The following is an 8,395-nucleotide window of genomic DNA, read 5'->3' on the forward strand; positions in this document are numbered from 1 at the left end:
GAGAGAGAGAGAGAGAGAGAGAGAGAGAGAGAGAGAGAGAGAGAGTATAGATTTTTAACATTTTATCAATGTAATATAATAATCAGTCTTAATGAATGTAGAATATTATCAATTCATTGTGTTTTCTTGATACCCTGATGTGGTAGGAAAGCCAAAAATTTTATTACATTCACCAACAAAACGCGTTAGAGAAAACTTTCCCTACGACGTGAATCAAAGAACCAAATATTATTTTTTTTTTACGAAATTAGACCTACTGTAGTAAATCTTGTAATGAGAACCACGTTCCTGCTTACACATACAAGTTAGGGAAGAAAGGGACGACACAACATAGATATGATCAGACATAAATAGAAATATTTGTTGTGTGGTGTAAAACTCTACGGGAAGAAGCCAATTGATCCTATTGTCACATTTTATAAACTGGACAAAAAGCATCACAAAATAAAGGAAGAAAGTAAACAGCATTCCAAAACAACAACCATATAAAAATAGGATCCAACAAGTATCTTCTTTTTATCGATTCACATCTAAAGCAGCACATTCATTGGTATTGCTAACAAGGAAGGGTATTTGCTCTGAGATCAGGTAGAGTTATGCGTCTGCACCTCAAGAATAGCAGCACTGACAGCAGGCTATTAAGCACCATAACAGCAACTCTAATGCAGCAACAAATCTTTGAACGCAGACAACTTATTCAAAGGGTGCAGGGCCAATGCCACGAGGGAACAGGGATAAAGTTGTACTCTAAACGCATTAAACAAAGCAAGTAAACAAAATAATTAGGAGAAGAGCGAAATAAAGGCCTTCAGACACATCATCGCTTAGTTCTACGTAAGGTGAGACATAAGCAGTCGTCCACAGCCAGGTACACGCACCCCTTCCCTCTCTCTTCCTCTGTCAAAGGATCACTACTTGGCCGTAATGATATGCAGCAAAATAAAGATGTCGACTCCGCCCATGAGAAGGAGAGCCATTCATTCCTCTCGCCGTGGTGGCTGTAAGGGTGAAACTTGCCTGTCCCCACACCATTAAGGCAGTGATATGTACCAGTGGGCGCACTTAGCATATTCATACAGCTAGATTATTATCAACGAGGAGAGTAATTGATACCTGATTTATGAGTGAATGAGGGTTATAATTGTGCTTGTACTTGCAGGGAGGGGAAAAAAATAATACGGATGATGCATTTTTTGGGGGGATTTAAGTAGGAGATGCAAGACAGCAGCCTAAGCCAAGAGCTGCATGCCGGAGCCAGCTATAATGTCACAAAAAAATAAACACACGCACACACAAATTACAATAAAAAAAAAAATAAAAAAAAGCTTTCGGGGGATGAACCTCTACCCAGCAAAATAAACAACCAGAAAACACATATCACTGGAAACACAAATCTGAAGCAACACTGAGCAAGCGGATGAGCGGGTATTTAGCTGCGAATGGCCTTGTTTGACATTTTTTTGGGCTTTACGTGTATATTTTTTTTTTCCTACTTACGACTTCCATCCTTCACATTCGCAGTGGGGTCGAGGGCACCGCTGGGTTCTTGGGGAGATTACAAAAGCGTGTTCCTCAAAATTGCATGGCATTTCCTGATGTGCATGACAAGGAGTCTCCCTCCCCTTTCAGATATTATCTCCGTGCATCAACAACACACACCATCCCACGAATCCGACTCACGACGGATACACTTTTTGAGTCCACTGCGAGGCCTCGATCCCGAGCCACGGTGGCGGGCTGCTCAGGAGGGTCTTGCAGGCCACTGAGAGGAGCCACTTTGGAGATCAACTTATGACCTACTTTCTGGGCCACTTTTGAGCACCACTTACTTGTACACACTTGAAAAAAAAAGCACTTGTGGGTATTGCCATTGACTTAAGAATATATATACGTCACTTTTATTTACACTTTTAGGAAATTTTAAGATGCACTTCAGATTACTTTTTTTTTTTTTCTCGTTTTATAATTTTCCAGAGCACTGCAACTCCTACTGTGACTTCGCAGTTTCCCTCACACTTATCACAAGCGAGCTGGGATCTCACACGAGCAGACAAAATTGGTTCACTTTACTGACATGAACCACTCAATATCCTCTTATCTATCCACATATTAAGAGGGAACCAATGACACATACAAAATACTTCCTGAATTTCACGGAAGATTTCTTGATAATTTCTTATAGCTATTTGGAAAGTACTTTGGGTAGCGAAATACGAAAAACACTATCAAAATATATCGGAATATATCATCATTTATCTGCAAGAGAAAGTGATTAAAGGTTACTCTTCGAAGATGGTAGGTAACATTAAGTAATAAATTCGAATAAAACAGCCAGAGTTGCCTAACTGTAGATAATCAAAGCATGAGGGTGTTGCTTAGTTTGTCATCATGTTCACAGGAGCCCGAAAGTATGATAGATGTGATAAACACCAGTAAAGCCACGCGCCTGTATTATCCAAGATACGAAATTAGTCCATCTTAACAAAAAAGGCAATGAATCAAAAGAACAGGTCCCTCGGCTAGACCAGCTCAAGCATCGATCATTCCAAGTTCATAAGGAAAGTGATACAGAGTAAAGGGGAAACACTTAGCGGGTGATCACGTTTGCTCGATGGGGCAGTTACATGTCACTGACTCCAGCGTTACCTCTGGCATTTAAAAGAGTGAAAAGTAATTGCAGCTCAGTGTTGTTGGAGGAGCCGAGAGCTGTGACCTTGGCTGCAGTGACAGATCGCCACTGCTGTGTTGAGGCAAATATCACGTGTGCCTCGCCTGCTAGCGTTAATCACCTCTGGTAATTCTTCCTGACCAAGGCAGCGTTTTTTGTACGTGTCATTATCTCACACATTCTTTTTTTTACTGATATACATTTCTGGATACCTGACCATGCATTTGTTACTTATATATATGTCACTACGGTAAACATAAATGTGAATCTTGTTTTTACATTATCATGGTTTTCCCATGGCATGCCAAACACTGACCAGAGACTTGTATAGCTAGAAGAGCACAGTGTGTGAAAATAGTGGCCTGTAATGATGCACTGCATGTGCGATGCTCCAACCCACCAGACTGGATCGTACCCACCACGACCACCACCACTACCACCACCACCGCTGCCATGTTTACAAACAATCCGCCAGCCTGGCCTCCCCGGTGGGCGCATTGCCATCTCGGTATCGGTTCGAACCGAACCTGTGACCAGGCACGACTGATTTGACTTGGGCCTGCATGATTCAGTGAACGATTGATGATCTCTAATGACACAATGCAAATGACTTGAATAGAAATGACGGTTCAGGTTAATGAGAAAGAGCTGAGAAGTTTAGTGATGTATATTCTGCAATTACCGTATCACGAAACGCACAAAAATTAGTAAATGAAAAATGTGTTGCCTTATCACGTTTGCGGGATGCCGCTATACACGCACAGCAAGAGACCAATATTTCTTTTGATTTTATAATCCGTAGTGTGTGTGTGTGTGTGTGTGTGTGTGTGTGTGTGTGTGTGATATATATATATATATATATATATATATATATATATATATATATATATATATATATATATATATATATATATATATATATATATATATATATATATATATATATATATATATATATATATATATATATATATATATGGATGCAATTCCTGATCTTAATCACAACAGGCCAGTGGTGAGGCACATCAATGTCTGGTTACCGGTGGCTTATTCTGTCCGGCTCCGTAAGTAGCGTCCTAGTTCATTAATCGTATCATGACTGTGATTCATGGCGCCTCTTGATAGCACGACGGAATCTAAAGCCCCTAAGGAGGAATGTGTGTGTGTGTGTGTGTGTGTGTGTGTGTGTGTGTGTGTGTGTGTGTGTGTGTGTGTTTGTGTGTGTGTGTGTGTGTGTGTGTGTGCGTGTGTGTGTGTGTGTGTGTGTGTGTGTGTGAGTGTGTCTAGGTAGGTGGTGAGTGACCGCTCCCTGCCACCCTCCCTTACCTACCTCCCTCCCTCCCTCCATCCTTCCTTCCCTGAGTCCTTCAACCACAATACACTTGTAATTAGACGCACGGGGAAGCACCGGTCTGACGGTACAAAGGTGGACATGAGTCAGTTCCTTTTCAATATGATGGTACCTTGCGTCACCTTGTCACTCATACAAGCTATACCAGTCGCTATAGTCATGCGGACTGGTTTCTTCATGCGCCACCAATGAGCTTGCCTTGACATCCTTACGCTTCCACCTTGATTTACGGCAACCACTAACACGCAGAGTTAAAAATGACGCGGTCACCACCTCCAGGTTAATTCAAAATTCCTCAGGTCATGATAAGATTAGCGATAAATAACTGCACGGGCATGTGCATCAGATAAACCACTGCTTTTTGTGAAAGGCATCGCGATGGAATATGCACCAGTCTATTGTTTTGTTAATGACCATAAGTGCTTTATGGACATCATGTGTACGATATATGATGGTAAAAGGTCAAAATGCATCCAGTGATCCTGAGCTCTGACAACTAGGAGGCAGCAGGAACTCCAGGTAATATATCAAGTAACAGGAGACGCTTTTGTAATACGAGTGTTTTGGGTGACAAGCCTTCAAGACCACACTCTGGTAGGCCTATGTCATGCCTAAGCCAATTGCTTTCTTTTTAACAAGAAATTGTCTGGTACACCAGTAGTTTCCAGTGAAAAAAAGTATTTTCAGCCCTTGAATCATCTTAATTCAGAGATGCTGTGTAACCATTTTACACGTGGAAAGTCTATGATAACAATCGCTATTGGACCATTCACAGTCCCTTAATAAACACCATCACCATCAAATTGATTTAGCAGTACTTTTTCACCAAAATAAAATTGGATAAACATTAAAGCAGGGGCCCATCGCCCCCCTGAGACGCCGGGATATGTGAACAAATGTCCGCCACTTCGCCCCCTAAATGGATTCAATTTAGGCTGAGTGACTGTGAAATGGCGTCACTTTTGTCTCAATTTTCGTCTGTATTGCTCAGGAGTCAGGATTTTCTTGGCGATCACTCGACGGACGAAGTTGGAAGACCTCGTCGGAGAGGTTCACCAGAAGACATGCTCCGAAAATACTCCTGTGGTGATGTGCTGGAAGTCTTCATACTACAGATGCTTACAGTGTGTTCAGGTTCCTCCACTAACACGGGAGGACAGGCGTGAGTAATCCTGCTGAAGGAGTAAGCTTGTACAGTAGTGGGCAAGGATCCAGGGTGTTAGTCACTGGCACTGTAAGGCCACCGGCACTCACTGGGCACTTGACACTGAGAGAGGTTGTGTTCACTGAGGGGCACCACGCTAGCGACTGGCCCGGTGCGTGGTGGTGGTGGCGGCGTGAGGTGTGGGTGCGCGCGGGGCGGGCGGTGGGGACACACTGGCCCGCGCGCCGCTGCTGCTGCTGCTGCCACAACCATGGGGGCCGACCGGGGACTACGTAACCCTCCTCCCTTCCTGGCCTGGCCACCAACAAACCAGCCTACCCCTCTCCACCTCACAACTACTACCATCATTCCGGCAACGACAGCCAAGGCGTGAGGGGGTGCTGATTTACCTCCCTCCAAAGGGGGAAGATGGTCTCTCTCATACCTTTTGGAACTCATTAGAGTGAGGACACTCCAAGGGCCCCCTCCACTTACTCCAGCATGACATCCCCAACAAGTTTATTTCTCCTCGGCAGAACAACACCCTGAATTACCACATTTTATGAGCCTGACCGTCATAAAAATTATTCTCAAGTGTTTTAGCCATCTCTTGTAATTGAGGAGAAAATTGCGTCAAAATACAGCGAAAGAGATGATGTCGCGTGATGAGCATATTTAGGATGACCAGGTGTGCGACCACCTTGCACCCCGACCTCGCGAGGCGGATCTTGGGTGCCGCGTAACAATCAGCAGCCATGCCACTGGCGGAGGGTTTGATATTTTTGAGTATTTGGCGGCCGGTCACGTGACCGCCGTCGACCAATCGTCGTTACCGGAGGCTTTTGGGGGGAGCGTAGGGCGGGTCTGTGGGTTGCTCTCACCCACACGCACACACACCCACCACACACGCAATTCCCAGTTCCCGCAGCACGTGTATTGCGGCTATACAAATTAGACAAAAATACATACACTATTATGTAAAGTACATCGATGTAATCAACGTTTGTACAAGTATATTAATATGACCACGATTACAAGAGACAAAACTAAATTTAGAAGTGGACGAGGCAGGCTCACGGCCAAGGAAACCATACCGGCGGTGACGGGGGGCAGGGCGGCCTTAATCTTTTCACAGGGCGCCGGGTCAGGCCTCCCAAGGGCCGCTGACACGTCGGCTGAAGTTAACAAACAATTTTATCCTCTTTAGTTTCAACTTCACGAACATTAAAAGCAGCATGAAAATGTAATATTTTTTTTCTTTTATTGACAATATTAACAACGAGCAAGAAATTAAATTTTGATTTAATTTCACAGGCGAAATCTTAACAAGCAAACATAATCCAATGAACATTTTCATAATTAATCATATTTCATTCTTCACCACAAAGAGAGAAAGATGAAAAAAAAAAAAATCCATTTGTGATCATCCACAGTCAAAGCTCATCAGTGAGACGGGAAGCTGGCGGTTACATGAATTCACATCATGTACCCATGTACTGCACACGATATATTATAGTAGAGAGAGAGAGAGAGAGAGAGAGAGAGAGAGAGAGAGAGAGAGAGAGAGAGAGAGAGAGAGAGAGAGAGAGAGAGAGAGAGAGAGAGAGAGAGAGAGAGAGAGAGGAGAGAGAGAGAGAGAGAGAGAGAGAGAGAGAGAGAGAGAGAGAATGTGGGATATGAAAACAATACAAAGACACGTTAAATGATTAATATATTTAAAGAGAGCTTGAAAAAGTTACAAGTAAATTGTTAATAACAATCCCCATACATTTTTTTTTTTGTGAATAAAAGAAATTCAGTATTGGCTTTGCGGTTTTTTCTGGTTGACAATGTGTGTGTGTGTGTGTGTGTGTGTGTGTGTGTGTGTGTGTGTGTGTGTGTGTGTGTGTGTGTGTGTGTGTGTGTGTGTGTGTGTGTGTGTGTGTGTAAGGTACAATACGAAGAGTCAACATGAGGCCTGGAGCGAGAGCGAGGGAGGCGGGTAGCTCCGGGAGCGTCACGATCCCTTGATCAAACAGCGCAAGGGGCGTCGCGAGAGGCGGCGACGCTCCCTCCTCCCAACAATAACTCATCAGCACATCCCGGCCCCCGCGCTCCCCCCTCGCACAATATCGGTGTGACACTTTATCAACTTTAGCCAACGTCCACCACCGCCGCCAGATTATAGTCTCGGACGCCCCCTCTGTCCCGCGGAGGCACCTCTTACCTCACTGCAAGGCTCGAAATCCACGCAAAACCATAGGAGTCACCACCGTCTACGATGTGAGGCTTTGTGCTTTATGCCACAAAGGCTGCATAATCGGAGAATTCGTCAAGGACGTCTTTCTTATTGTCAGTGCCTCGCCAGAGTCGGACCTCAGTCTGGTATTATGCATCTGAGCGCTCCATTCATAAAACCCAAGGACTGATGAGGAGGTGCACTTAGCACTTTCCTCTCTCTTGCCATGTGATAAATCAAAAGTCGATGTGGGCATGTGATACACAATGGAAATTACAAGAATATCAGCAATGCGACTGATGGACGCCACACAAGGGGATCCTCGGAGGCGATGCTGTACTGGAGGCTGCGGAGGGGGCGGAGCCTGCCGCGGAGACCGTAGAGACGGATGGAAACCTTTCGGGGAGAGCCAGCATCGGCCGTAGAGCGGCCAACTGCACGTACTGTACACACACACACACACACACACACACACACACACACGCACACACACACACACACACACACACACACACACACACACACGTTCGAAAAAAACAGGTAACCCTTGACTGTTGTTCGTCTGACGTCACTGCACCTTGAGATTATTCATATATTTTTTTCCTCTTTCTTCAGACAAAAGCCCGAAACTTTTCTGGCAAACTTTTAAACAAACGTCAATATTTCAACACCATCTAAGAACATCCCTTTCAACCATGACGCCTTTAGTTACGCAAGACCGTCGGATAATCGAGACTGACACACAAAAGTAAGTTATTTTTTATCTCTCCTCTTTAGGCGGACCGAGAGGAGGCGGACGGGTTACCCAAAAGAATCCTTCAGCCCCGTTCCTGCATGAGACCAGACACTAAATTAAAGGTTAGTTAACATTTATCTTCCCGAGATGTACGTTTTAAGTCATTCCACCAGACAAACAGATGGCCAAGCATAAAGATAGAATGTAAACACAGCCAGGCAGGAGTGACAGATTACCTCCCCTCGACTAAGGTAACAATTAATAGTCTTCCCTCGAAC

Source organism: Scylla paramamosain, chromosome 16, assembly GCF_035594125.1.
Source record: "Scylla paramamosain isolate STU-SP2022 chromosome 16, ASM3559412v1, whole genome shotgun sequence".
NCBI lineage: Eukaryota > Metazoa > Arthropoda > Malacostraca > Decapoda > Portunidae > Scylla > Scylla paramamosain.